This window comes from Micrasema longulum, unplaced genomic scaffold, assembly GCF_059751315.1.
Source record: "Micrasema longulum isolate JH-2025_06_02 unplaced genomic scaffold, ASM5975131v1 h1tg001211l, whole genome shotgun sequence".
Lineage (NCBI taxonomy): Eukaryota > Metazoa > Arthropoda > Insecta > Trichoptera > Brachycentridae > Micrasema > Micrasema longulum.
Window position 1 is genome coordinate 227,693 of NW_028278398.1, and position 15,909 is coordinate 243,601.

Genomic DNA, 15,909 nt, shown 5'->3' on the forward strand with positions numbered 1-15,909 from the left:
TATTATTCGGAAATTTCACGAATAATCACAGGTCCATTATAATATGATAATATAAATGATAAACAATGAATAAATAAGTTTTTTTCATATTACAAACAAGAATCTTGTTATGAATTTGACCAGTTTTAATGATTTTTCAAGTACGATAATTTTTTCCAGTGCTGTGGGTGTTTTCTGCAAATGGAGAAATGTCGTTTTTGTGATTGACACTATTTTTAGAAGGTGATTATTACAGTTTTTTTGTATTAAAGCGGGCTGGTTGTTTTTAGCAGAACATAGAATTGACCTTACTGCACCCGATAACATCAATTTTTTTTCTCTAAATTGTGAACTGGCTGCTTTCTGGATAACTACGTTCAATTGCTGTTTTAAGTGGTTAATTTTTAAAAATAAAATAAAAAATATGGAGAGATAAAATATTTTAATACTCGACGACTTCTCTTTATTTATAAAAATATATGAATTTATATACGCAATTAGAAGTAAAGTTAGAATTGCTTTTAATATGAAAACGTATTTTATTAAACACCCCTATTTTTGTGAATCCTTTGGAACAAATTATTTTTATAAAGTACATATCTTTCCTCTTAATTCTTAGTTCTCATTATCTCCCCTAAATATTTCAATTTTGGGGCCTTTTTTTTTTAATCGTAAAAAACCTTCTTAGAAAATGAGAAACAAGTTGTAATAGGCTGTTACGTAATTATTTCGTCGGGGTCGTAGAACAACGACGGATGTGCGAAAAATGCGACCTTGACTTTCTTTTATATTTGATACTGAACAAGTTATATAAAGGTTTTTATTTCCAGGTTTGGAAAAAATATATATATAACTAACCCAAGTATCAAATGGTATACTTTTCTACTTGTCAAATTGTGCCATAAAGTGTCACAAAAAATTAAACCGCTCTCACGTAAAATTGAAGAAAATACACGAGTCGTTGTTCTACGATCCCGACGGTTTGTAACTATATTACAATATATTACCCTACTTGGCCAAGACTTGGAAACGCCTGACCACACACTTTTTGGCTGCCCAATAACGGGAGGACATAATAATTATTTTAAACTTACAAACATAAATTTTCCCATAAATGTCGCTTCTCTCCTATCCTCACTTACCCCCGAAGTGATTCATCACATAGGAAGATTTCTGAGTGAGACATGGTATTATTAATGGTTTTTTTAAAAATAATTATTTATTTTTATTGTTAACTTTTTAAAATCATTCTTACGTTGTTGAAATTCCACTCGTCAATGAGTTTTGAAGCTACAAAACTTTTTGTGATGTTAGCTATCATATTATGTAAATGTTATCAACTATCAAATATCTAAATTTAGTAAATGGGCTCTAGAATTTCAACCGTCTATGCGCTCAGTAGCTGCAAGACTTGTTGTTGTCTAACTTCTATATTTAAAAATTTGCTTTTTATTTCGTTTTTAAACTCTAAATTTCACTGGCAAATAAAATAAAATAAAAAAATGTAAATAGGGGCTAGATTTATTACAGTCCATGCGCTCTGTAGCTGCAAGACGTGCTGGGATATTTATTTATTTTACAGCGCCCTTGAGGTGATTTTCACAAAAATGGCGCTATTTAAATTATCCAAAAATATATATATATATAATGATTTTTTTTTCAATTTGTACTTGCAGTTGAATAAAAAACGAAGACACCAAACCATAAGACGTTGAAATTTATTAAACGATGAAAGCTTCTTAAGAAAAATAATATTCATATTTGAAACGAACAGCGAACTAACAAGATATTCTTTCAGTTTCCGTTCAAGTATGCATTCAATCACTTATGTTACTTTCAGAGGCGAATCCTCCAAAGGCAATGAAATGAATGCTGGATCATGCAACCACAAGACTAATTTAACTAATTGAGGCGGTGACAATCCACGAGAAACAAAATCAGCATTATTTTGTGTTGATTTCTCATGAAACGAAACGGTCGATGAACAACTTTTTAAAATTTGTGTAGCTTTATTTGCGACATATTTATTTTATTTATTTATTCATACTCTTTATCAAAATACAATTCCATGTTCACTTTGCCCAGCTAACAAGGGTACATACCTCGTCCCAAGCTAGGCAATTACATTTTAATATATTATAATAGTTAACAAATTAATATAGAGCACAGACAAACAAAATATAAACTTATTCGGATACACATTTTGCTTCATATACATACATACATACACATATATACACACATATGTATAAATATACACATATATACACATGTACATACACACACACGTACATACACCCATGCGCATACACATACATACATTCATAAAAACAAAGACAATTTATTTATGCGAAACTTCATGGTTGTCATCTATAAAAATATTTTTTTTAAATTATTCCTTATTTTTTATATTTTATTTTTGACATCCAGTAAGGTTTTCCAATCCGTGGCATGCATCAACATATGTGTATAAACTATATGATGAAGTACTATAATATTCTTGCTTGAGAATATCTTTACAACGACTTTGTTCAGAATTAACAGAAATCTTACTTGGCGACACCTCTTCAATTTCAAAACTGCGATTAAGGATATCTTCAGAATTTTCTGATAAAGCGACAATAGAATTTGAAGGAACAGACAAAGAATCACAACCAACCTTGCCCATTAAAATCCACCCGAAAATAGTTTCCATCGCAAATGGCTGATTTGGATTGCAAGAGATTCTTCCCGACTTCAAAATTGTGGGAAAAACTCCTGCACCCAACAAAACGTCAATCGGACCTGGAATGTTGAATCCAGGGTCCGCTAAATTTAAATTCGAAATGTTTTCCCAATTTCGACTAGGAAACTCAATAGTTGGCATGTTATTGCAAAGATCATTTGAAACTATAAATTCATATTCAATAGGAAAATCGGATGAACCGAATGGTCTCAAAAGACATTTGACTTTGCCTGCGGTGGCTCCAGAATTCATTTTACCTATACCACTAATAGGTATGTTGCACTTGGTATATTTTAGGCCCAATCGTTCTACACATTTTCGAGTTATAAAGTTTCCCTGACTTCCACTATCTAAAAGAATCCTGATTTTACTAGATTTACCAATATTAATACCAACTTCTGCAATGGCAGTTGGCAACAAAATTGTACTATTCAAACAGGTTGTATTTTGTAATGAATTTGTGGCCGACGCTAACGAATTATTTGGGTTTGAATTTTCAACAATATCATCTTCACCTGAATTTGAGTGGGTTGACGAAGGGCTAACATTATGATTAGATTTAAAATGAATCAATGAATTGTGTTTTTTGCCACAATTTTTACACGAAAAACGAGAATTACAATAGGGAAATATCACGTTTTTTTTTTTTTACAATTATGAATTAATAAGGGTAAATGAAATACTTCAAAGTCAAATAAATTTTTTTTTTGCACTTATTAGTAGCATAAAAAATGTTTTTAAATTCATCATTTTGAATTCCCGCGAAAACACTTCATTTCATAGGCCACGCCCGTCATACGTCACAAGCCGCATTTAAGTTTGACGTTCTGCCATTTTTGTATGCAGAAACTGTTGTGTATTATTTCATCCGAGTTTATTTACATATATAAGTGATTTTACAACTATTTTTTCTGCATTATATCTGGAATAAAGGGTTTTTAATACTGTACAGTACCCAAATGCAGGATTACTTTGAAGACAACGCAAGAAAAAATGTTTTTAAATGTGCCCAAAGATGCATCAATATGAAGAAAATAGTGCTTCGCTATGAAGAGATATAAAGAAAAATAGGATGTTTACTTTCAAATCCGTTATCTATTAATGTGAAGATCACTTTAATGTAAGTATTATTTAAAGTATTCGTTTGTTTTTATGCGTATTTAGTTTGTCATTGATCACGGAAATTCTGACATTTCGTTTAACCTAAAATTTATTTTGTCGCTTCGCTATCGATATATTATACTTTTCCACGTTCATAGCGAGTATTTTTAGTTATCCAATGAGTCTCGGATCATATCGGTATTGTAACGATATTTATTCAAGTGTATAAATAATATATTGCTATTCATTTAAGGGTTTCTATTTATTACAGTTGGAAAAGTATTTGGAGAATAACATGAGTGTGCCAAAAGTCCTAGATGATGAAGAAAAAGTGAAGTGTGCAAATTTCCTAGGAAATTCGAAACTGTGTCCAAGAAAACCCAAATTTCCTTGACAATGTGATAACCAGTGACAACCCGGAGACCAAACACCAGAGCCCCGAGTGGCACACCAACAACTCCCCGCGTCCAAAGAAAGCCAGAATGAGCAAGTCAAGGGTCAAATCCATGCTAATCTCCTTTTTTGACCGTCGCGGTATGGCTCACAAGGAGTTCGTATCCCCTGGATAGACTGTGAATGCCATTTTTTACGTGGACGTGCTTGACAGGTTGCACAAACACGTCTTCCCCATGAGGCCAGACATCGCCGATTCTTGAAAGATTCACCACGATACCTCGCCATGCCACACCACGCTGTTGGTGAGGGAGTTTCTGACCAAGCACAGGGTTGCCTCACCCTCCCTACAGTCCAGATCTAGCACTGCTGGACTTCTTCCTCGTATGTTTTTTTGTAAATGCCCCTTGGGCGTAAAAAAAAACAGTACTTAATACATATTATGACCGTATCATATTCTTGAAATAAAAAAATTATATCCAAACTGAATCTTTTACTCCACGTTGACCATTACAGCAAACTTTACTTAGCATTTGTTGCTATAGAGTTTAACTTAATGGACCACGCTCAGATATTTTAAGAGGTAACAACCATCATCGCAGCCGATTGTGATTGATTGCAAGTAAAAGAGAAATGAAATAAGTAGTTAAAAAATCAATTCAATTTCAATGCTGACAAAACCAGCTTTTATTTGTTATGTAAAAAAGGTACAATATTACAAACAATCAGAATATATAAAAAAGAAGAAACAGGGTACGTTGACAATATTTTTTTAATTAAATTTATTTGGGAAACAGAACAGTTCTACGTAAGTATTTATAGTTCATAACATCATATTATTTATTGCATGGATGACTTTTGACATGTCTATCTTCAAGTATTTGTTGAATTTAGTCATGCCATGTCTTTCTCGGTATTCCTTTATTTCTGCATCCATCAACATTCACATTGTAAATATTTTTATCCGTTCTTTCGCTGTCCATTCGCTCTACATATCCAAACCAACGCACATCTCCTTTCTTAATTTTGTCGATAATGCCTACCACAGCATTACATAATGTACGGATATCGACATTCGTGCATCTATCGTACATAGTTTCAGTACACATTCGCCTGAGAGATCACATTTCAGCCTACTCTACGCTCCCATACATCAGAGTCGGGGCCAGGACTCCATTGTGAACTGATAATTCTGCCTCTCGTGGCAAACATTTATTTGCCGAGGTTAATTTAAGTTCACGGTTCACTCTGTTCCCAGCACTCACCCTCCTGTTCCTGGTTCCTTACTTCGACGATGAAGCCATGACAAAAGAACAACAGCGTGCTTGCAACCTCCTGAAAATAAATGAGTATTTTTACTGACTTTTATATAACTGGTCATACCATCTTAATATGATGATGGAGTTCAATTCTATGGATTTTTTCATATGGGAGTTGCATTATTTTTTACTTTGCTTATAATATACAAGGTATATATTTCAAAAAGAGGATTTTTCTGATATTATCTTACTTTATTTTAGCTAAACTGTTGAAATTCTATGGATTAAAAATCTTTTAACTCCTTTTTAAAAGCTGGTATGCAATTTAAAAACTGTAAAAGGCGTCAAATACTGTTGTTTTCAATATAGAACTATTTGCACCCATTTTACACCTTTCTTTTCTTCATATTATAAAATATTAATCTGGGATATTAGATTAAATAAGTTAATATGATGGACAAAATACTTGTTTATACCGAAAAGTTTTAGTTGCCCATTAAAAATATATTAGATATTTCTGAATACTTATTATGACAGGTCAAAAATAATTACAATAAAACAGTTATATTCTTGCTTTCTCAAAACAAAGTACAAGTCAGATGATGAACATTTTGTTACATTGCTACTAACCTTGAGCCGCTGGACAATCTTCACATATACAAGACTCCACTATTTCCTCCCTTTCATTTCATATCAAAGTAACAGAATTTGGCGTTCTTTGTACTCCGGTGTGACATGTGCTTTTACAAATCCAATTCGTTGAACGTGCACGTATCCAATTGCATTATTGCCATAATTTTCCCAGGACGACCTGTGTAAAAAAATATATAATCGTCAGTATCTATCAATCTAATGATTAAAATAAAATATTATAAACATTCGTGTCTTGAATATAACATTTATCTGATGCCAAGTACATTATTGCTAATAATAAGTATGGATTTAAAAAGCAAATCATACATTTTAGGAAGAACACGGATTATAAATGTACACATACAATAGCATAAACTTCGTTCTTAACCATCGGGAACAAAAATTAGGTTATGACTTGTCAAGTAATATTTTAATTAATATTTTACATAATAATTGATGCACATCGATATTATTTTATATTAAATATTTACATGCCTTCGTTTTTTTAAGTTTAGGGTGTTTAATATATCAACAGTTTATAATGCCAACTGGTTTTCTAACACAAAACGAGGTTAGAATGACACTTGTATTCGGGGAATGTTTAAGATACTATTCAAATGATTCATGTCAAACATCAACACATATAATTGATAAATACATTAAATCTATAAATATTTATAACAATTACTTACTTTGAAGCCTTGATTACTTGAATTTTCGCACTATTATACTGCATATTTGTAGCAAAAAAAGACGCTAAAATAATCGCATCATCATTCGGCAAATTATCCAATTGGGCTTTTGAAATTCCGTCTTCCATTGTTTTGAATGATTTCTTTATCACTGTAGAGTAATTATAATTTACATTTATAACTTAATACATAATTCACAACGTCAAAATCCTTTATAAAACGCACGCGACATTGACAACCCGTACAAACAGTATGCAAAAATAACAGGCATTGAAGACGAAAGCGGCTTGTGACGTCACGACCAATCATATGGCGTTTTTGTAAAGGCGTATTTTTCAACATTTTTATTTTAAAAATTAAGAATGAAAACATATTTCTACAAGATCCATATTGATTATAAAAATATAATTATTTTTTCTAAATCCATTTCACATATTTTTATCGGTATTCGTAGTATGTGATATTTCCCTATTGGAAACCATGTAATTTGGTTTAAGACAATTTATGCATAATTGGTGTTTCTTAACTGTGGGTTTCATTGCAAGAAATTTCGCACACTTATAAAAGTTAGGTGGTTAGCATTACAAAAAAAACAATTAAATGATTGATTATTAGATTCGACTTTCGTGGCAAAGGAATTCAATGATTTTTTAGTATGATTTGTCGAAGTTGAACAATGCTGGGTTTCAAGACTATTATTTTCACTAGTCTCTACAGCTTTACACTGCAACTGTAAGAAATCTAATAGTTGATTTAAAGTAGGAATATTTTCACCATGTCCATGTATTTCAAATTCCGTTCTTAAACCGACCGGTAGCTTTCTCAACACTATATGTAACAATAAAAATGGCCATTGAACTATTGGAAAATCTAATGCTTGAAGAGCGGACAAATTTTCATTTAAAATTGATCTAATATTTTTATTGTTTTTTACTACGGGATATGATAATATATTTTCGATATGAATATCTGCTATGAGACGTTTTTTTTCATAACGCTGAACAATAAAATTGTATGCCACCATATAATGAGGAATTTCAGCCCTACGGGAAATCGGATACAAAAAATATTTTCTTACGCGAGGTAAAAATTAGAGCATTAAATTGTAGAACAAAGTTTCTTGAAAATGTACAGAAAAAATAATAAAAAATATTTTGATAAAAACGTACTACTTTGATTGACGTCACTGGTTCATGTGAATCAACCTATGATCTGAGAGCTATGGAAGATTTCCGGTCTGCTTGTCGCTTCTGGACCAATAGGAAGAACTGAATGAGAATAAGCGGAAATGAACCTCTGACGTTACACGCGGAGATATTTCAGAAATACAAAACTTTGAAAAATCGTAGCGCCGATAATACGATATATAAAAATTAAAAAAAAAAAAAGACTTAGTTTAACAGTCTATTAAAAAATATTTTTTTTTTCAAAACCACTGAACTTCCTCATTCTCCAAAGTTATAGGCAAATGACGAATAATATTTAATGCTTCGCCCGACAAACATCCAATTAAATAATGCAATTTTTCAATTGGGTTAAGCCTAGTATCTAAATGTATGAGAGAATTAAATGTATTAATAAAATTACTCCACTCGGTATTTATTCATCCAGAATATTTTATGAGATTTAGTTTTGGCAAACATACATCGATACTGTCATTATAAGAACGATTAGTGTGACTTTTAACACTGGAAAATCTTTTTTCCTATATCAAAATATCATAATAATTATTTAAAAATTGTTTATAATTTGTGTCCGATTTTAATAATTCTATTTCATCTTTTTTATTGTTCAAAACCGACATATGGTAATCCGTAAATGATTTATTAATATTTTCGATATCACTAACAGAAGCCAAAAAAATGTCTATATCATCCGGAGACCCATCAATAGCTTTATTCAAATAAGTTTGAATGATTTCAAAACGTATTTGCCTTATACAAAATTTATTAATAATTGATGCCATTGTAAATAGGTAAGTTTTTTTTTTTTTTTTCTTTATTAGGGCCTACTACCAAAACATGATAACATCGGCCAAAAACAAGTTATACTTATAAACATAAGAAAAACATAAACAGACAGGAATAACAATATACATACAAACAAAAGACAAGAAAAATATAAGTACAAGAATAACATCAAAATATCAATTGTAATAATAAACACATATCCAAACCAACAAAAATTTCAACATAAATTGAAATAGGCACTAACAGAAGTTATTAAGAAAATAAATTAAATAATAAATAAATCAAAATTCAAATAAACTAAGAACGATACGGAAATAACATGCAACAACGTAGGTACTAGGTACTTAATTCATCCGCCAAAAGGATAAATAAGTACCAGACTAAAATAATCAAATGATAGTTCTATTTTTAAAATGTCAATTTCAAGGAATCGAAAAAAAAATTTCTCTGCTTGGAAAAATTAATAGCGAAATGACAATGGTACCAAAGTATAAAAAACTGAATCGATATTTATGAAAAATACCACGATGATTAACAAAAAAAGCATTTATCGATAAAGAATCAATACCCCAACAAACAAAACTGAATGAATGATGAAAACCTGATAATATCCGGTGATGAAGTGACCAAAATGTTAACGAAAAGGCGGACTGTAAATGTAAATCGAATTTCATTCAGTTTTGTTATTGGGAAATATTTGAGAAAGGAAAAGGTACATGCAGTGGATACCTACCTTTAATATAATTTGAATGTTCTTCAATTGCTGGCACTGGATCACAAAATAAACTATTAAATGTAACAATGTTTTTCTCGACGCGCGACGATTCCATTTCCATTTCAAATTTTTTTTTGCTATCCCAGATCACTGGACTACGCAGTTTTTACCAGATAATGATAAATATACTGTCTATTTTTTATGTTTTCAATATTGTTGATTCCGTGCTGCTACAAATATCCTAATCAGTCTTCTGAACACATCCTGTGGTCTTAGTCTTGGTCTCTCTCTATGATTACTGAATGGAGTTTCTCGCTACTATCCGTCGCCCTGTTATAGGTTCTCTTGGATATCCAGATCTAGTGGCTTTCAAAAATAATCTCAAGGGTTTTAAAAAGTTTCGTAATCATTAAGGCGAATTGATCATGTCCAATCAATTCAATTCCAGTCAGTTGAAAATTCAGTTTTCTCTTTTCTCAATCCAATGAAGTGCACAATATGTTCTTTTGAATTATTTTCTTTAATAACAAATATGCTAAGACTACCGGATTACAGAAAGCTCAGAGAGCCACTTTTTCGTTCGGCAACGAGAAGTTTTTTCGTGTATGTGGGCACCGCCAAGGAGACTTATGTCCTCATATGCGGTTTGCAATTTGTGGTGGGCAAGCTACTATTTTAAAAATCAACAAATCAGAGAAAATGGATCACTGAGATGGGTAACGCAGATCCCTGGAGCCTACCAAGTGTACTAAATAAGAATGGAAAAAGCACGGAAAAATAATTGAACAACATGGTATTTGGTTATTTAACCACCTCCACGGTTAAGTCTACCTTGAGGGCTCTACTAGATGCACTGATCCCACAAAACTGCAAAGTAAATGATTCTTCGTACCACCCTCTGATCAGAAAAATCAGCGTTGCTGACCCGTACCACTGATATCGAAGTGTATATTGTCACAAAGGGTAAAATCGATAAAATCACACAATCCCTCGTACCAAAAAAGGCATCTGGTATTGACAGAGTTAACGAGTGACCGGAGAGCACCTCTAATTTCACTCACGGGTACTTACAAAACTGTGTCCACAGCCGCTTTGACTCTCCTGGCTCGGGAAATATTGCGGTGAAATTACAAAAAAAAGGTGAGTTGATTTTATATTTTGACATAAGTGTTCAAAACCGAGGGGGTAGTAGATTAAAACCATTGATGAAAGTAATAAAAGAAAAAAACCATTGATGAGTAGCAAATTAAGTGGGATGCATCTCTGACTGGGCGCTGGATACATACATTTTACCGGACATAAGAAAAAGACTAAGCCTAAGGAAAATTAATCTGGATCACTATATTGTTCAGATGTTGTCTGGACATGGTGAGTTTTGGGCTAAATCATTTGACCTCGCACTAGTAAGAAACCCTGGATGTACTTACTGGGAGCCCCGTCAGATGGCTGAACATATACAAAAAAGTGGAAGAAACTGGGTAAAGGCCTACCATGAGTACTAAATCTGTTTTAGATAAATAAACACGTGGCATGTGACGTTTAAGAGGCCGCTCAAACCAGCCAATGACAGGTCATAAGGTCTGTAAATGCCAAAACTTTCAAATTTCTTTATTTAAGGTATTCTCCATCCCTGTTGTAAATTGTTAATCTTAATGACTCCCGAGGGCGTGAAATCCAGTTTTGTCTACAAAAATTTGGACAAACTCAAACATCGTAAAAAAGTTATAATTTTTTTCCTAAAAAATAAATTGAGTAATCAATAAAAAAATAACTGTCCTTTTTAAGTAAACATAAATTCACAGCAATTTTAGGCTGACGTTTTTTTTGTGAAATTATTCAGATTTTTTAATTACTATAAAAAAAAATACCATATTATCTTTTACAAAATACTTTATTTTTTCTTTCTTATGTTATACAAAATTATTATAACTGTCCATTATTTACTTTAGGAGCAAAAATTCTTTAACATTCTCTTGTATACCCACGAACAGGCCATGCCTTTGTGGGATTTTTTGGTTTACTATTTTTCTATTAATATGTACTTCATTGATATGGTATTATGCTTTATTTTTTTAATACTCTGTTTTATTGTCATGTTTATTGTAAAAAAACAAAAAAAAAAAAAAAAACAATTAAAGCATTTTTTGAAACACAAAAGGAACAACTTTTACGAACTGATCCAGAATTAATACATTTATTATTATTTAACATTTGCCGTTTACTTTCCACACTTTATTATATAATTGAACTCTTTATCTGTGTCCAGGCGGATGAAGAATACAATTCTTTAATAAAAAATTGAACCAGAACCCTGGACAAATGTTTTTGACTCGATGTCTGCTTTCAGGTAAAAATCCTGAATAAGGAAATTATGTGAAGATAAGTCCGCCTCGTTATAAAGTGGCAAGCTCGTTCGCCTACCATTATTGAAATCCCGGGTTCAATTCCTATCGAGGCGGACGAGAAATATTTATTTTAAAGATTGTTTTAACTGCAGTATTTTATTGTTACTGGACTGCCACATTTAGCCTTGCATATGACTTACCTTTACCTAACAGATGATCGAAATACGTATAATTTGGTGATGATGGTAATGTATTTTTAATTTGTTACTTACACTCTTAAATATAAATCATTTGAATAAATCCGTAGCACGTGACAACAAAATAAATTATTTTAATTAAATTACAAATTTAAAAGCTTCAATTAAATTAACTTAACAATAGAATCACCATGTTAAGCGCCCTTGAGGTATTTTATTACGAAAATGGCGCTTTATAAATTATCCATAATTAATTAATTAAATATATTTTATCCCAAACCGTAACGCCTTTCTCACCGGCCCAGTAGGTTAACAGTCAAAATTTAGCCGCTCGACGAGTATTACCTCACAAACCACACAACCTCGATCTTCCGTCCCAGTGCAGTGTTCCAACCTTATTTATTTACGGACTTGGTCCACTAAAAAAATAGCAAACATAAAACTTTATAAAACATACAGGCTCAATTGAAATAAAATACAAATACAGAAAATCAAAGCCAGGACAAAAAAATTATTAATAATTACAGGATTAGCTCGATACCAGGGCCTCAATTATGAACGCTATCTTTATCTGTATATATTGCGACAGTATTGTTAACTTCTGTTCTATCTGTATCTTACCTCGGTATGTTCTACCTACTTGTCATATCGACATCATATGATCGAAACAAGCCAATAAATGACCGCAAAAAACAGTCCGCGTTCCTTACGTCATAAACATTTAAAATAGTTCTCATTTATATTTAAATAGGCTTCTGTGATAGAAAGTGCCCACTTCAACGCGATTATAAACTCCAATAAATCCTAATTCACGTCAAAAAAGCTCGCTTGAACATGATTTTTATATGACTTTTTACCATTGCCAAAACGATTATTATGCTGACGATCGTCTGCATTTATCTACTGTGGTAGTACTGAGCGATTACAATGCCGACTCTCAATACGTTCTCTTAGAAATATAGTAAAACAGATGGAAAAAAATATTACAACTATTTTTTTTTTCGCCTAGATATTCTTATATGTTAATAGGACAGAACCTAGCGACATTAGTTTTGTATCTAGGCGTTCGTTTTATTAAACTGATAGTTATGTCGGATTTTAATTTGACTTCAAAATTCACTCATTTCTCTTTCATATTTTTAATAGGCTTTTAAGAAAAAAAGTGCCAACCACGAAACGATAAAAAAATTATATAAATCATAATTAAAGGAAAAATCGCTCAGTGGAATAAAATTTAAATGTATCGAGGGGTTCTAGACCCGTCGGTATAAACCGATGTACTTACATCAAAACTTGATGGTGGGGGAATCGGTAGAATATATTTGTAGTTGGTTGGGAGAATTTCATCTTCAACTATGACGTCATACTGAAGCTATGTCATTTTGGGGCGTAGATATGTTTACCGTGACGTACGCTCCTCATTGTTTCATATCGATGTACCTAACCAAAACTTGAAGGTAGGGAGTCGGTAGTATATCTTTGTAATCGCTAGAGAGAATTTATCTTCAACTATACCGTCAAGGTGAAGGTATGGCGTCTTTATATTCCCATCATAATCGAGTCCCAGATCAATTCAAAAGTTAGGAAATTTCTACAGTATCTAATGGAATCCCAATACTCGTATCCTTATCCATTGCTGCACAGTTCCTCACAAATTCCATTTCCCCTCATGATCTGCGGGCATTCCTTCTGTCGATTGCATTTTGATCGAGTATCACATAACCATTAAAATCTTCTCGTTGCTGATATTATTAAATTAGTTGATTAATTGGCTGGGTTCGTTCGTATGTAGCTGAAACGAGACGAAAATACGATATTTGTTGCGCCATAGTGAGATTGTAATATATAAGATACAAACGAACTCACGAATCGAAAACATAACATGATAAAGGGTCATTTTAAAACAGAACATTACACAAGTGATTCATTATTTGACATTTTTCATGATACTCTCTTAGCTTTTGCGAATAATCTCTTAGGAATAAATCTTATTCAATAAGTTCACACGTACAACTTATTTTTTATTGCATTGTATCCTGTATAAACAAAAATATTTAAAAATATGTATTACAACTTAACGTATAAATCTATTTTGTGTAATTCTATAATTGAAGATATATATGCATGTTAAATTATTTCGACGAATGCTTTAAATTGTATGTTTTCTAGTATGTATCTTTGTTGAATTACCTAATAAAATAAAATAAAATAAAATAAATTGGCATTGGATTTAGCAGTGTTGTCGTTACAAAATAATTATTAAAATGACATCCCTTATCCGACAATACCACCCTCTCTTTTCTGCTTGTCCTTTTAAGAAGACCAGGAAAGTTAAAAAATAGATATATAAAAAAAAAACATTATTATGAGGAAGTTTAGTGGTGTTTAAAAAAATACATGTTAATAAACTAAGCCAAAAATTAAAAAATATATATTTATGTGTCATATTATCAGCACCATATTTTTTTTAATTTTTGTGGTTTTCAAATTACTTCCCCTGTGATGTCGCAAGTTATTTACGGTGAGTTTCCCAGATTAATGGGTTGGATTCCTGGTAACCGGAAACATATCACAACACTCTGTTATTAGTTGATGTCGGAGAACTAGTGACGTCGTTAAAAGAAGTTCATTTTCATTATTTTTTCATACAAAATTTTGTGACTTCAAAAAAAAACTTTTTGAAACACAGCAAAATTAAACATTTGTCAGTGTGTAATAAGTTTATGTTCCTTTAAATATGTTTATTTTATAATGATATCAAAATGTTGAATTGGTCTACTATATTATGAAAATTCCTCTTCTCCACTCCTCCACTCTTTTTCCTCGTCCCTTAACCTTCTTACGAGCTCTTTTTTTTTTCTCATGTCTTGTACAGTATATTATTTTTCTCTTTACTGTGTAACATGTTCTCATTATATTTGTGAAAAACTTTTACTGGATGTATGTACTATTTCTTATATTTCGTATTTTTATATAACTGTTGGTTTTCCTTAAAAAAAAAATCAAATGCTCTAATTTTTACTGCAAAAAGAAAACATTTTTATATCCTATTTCTCGTTGCACTAAACTTCCTCAATTCATCGCATACAGTATATCTTCACGGAACGTAATTTTCGATTTTCTAGTTTAAGAATATTTTGTTCGTACTTACTTGTGTGTAAGTAAGCAGACTGCATTAGCATATTTCTGAATAAACACGCGAGCAATCGGAACGAAAAATTCCTAGAAAATGGAAAGACATTTGTAATATAACTGATTTGTCGAATTGAGATAGATAAGTATATTAACAAAGATAACTTCATAACGGTGAAAATAAATGTCTAGACGTTCATAGGGCTAATCACCTGATATTAGCTTATTTATACCACAATTAACCTAAGAATGTACTATGAACAATGCAGTCTAACGCCCCGCCACCCTCAATAATGGTCATTTTAAATTAAATTCAATTGGAAATACAGGGTTGAAATAGCTGGAAAAGAAAAAAAAGGCAGTGCGATGCAACCGAATGCTAGGAAATGACTGACCTCCGCTGCGAAATAAAAAATAATATTTTCGTAAAAACCTTCGAAATATCTATGTTCTGTTGTTGAATAGAGGTTTCATTAAAAAAAGGGCAATATTTTTGAGAAGGGATATGGTAGTTTAGGCATTTACGGGGCATATGACCTATAAATGCCTAGACTTCCATATTATTATTGAGATTCATCTTGCTGAGTCATTCGCAATAATCTGTCGCAATCAATTTAGATCTAAATAACGCCCTGCCTGTCTAAAAACATAAAAAATATTGTTCAAATTTTATAGCACCCGATAAATGTGACTGCTAACGAAGTTGTTATTGATTAATAAATTACAAGCATAATACGTGTATTTGTATTTTTTCATAAAACCTTAATG

The 15,909-nt window shown here is 31.7% G+C and overlaps 1 long non-coding RNA gene across 1 annotated transcript; it reads right to left on the bottom strand.

Moving 5' to 3' along the window:
* Window positions 1-4,856: 4,856 nt before the first annotated feature.
* On the bottom strand, window positions 4,857-6,983 carry LOC148276489 (uncharacterized). The gene is made up of 3 exons (XR_015823723.1): window positions 6,783-6,983; window positions 6,088-6,268; window positions 4,857-5,533 (listed from the first exon to the last, which is right to left on the bottom strand). It is a non-coding gene; the product is annotated as an uncharacterized LOC148276489 (long non-coding RNA).
* Between the last annotated feature and the right edge of the window lie 8,926 nt (window positions 6,984-15,909).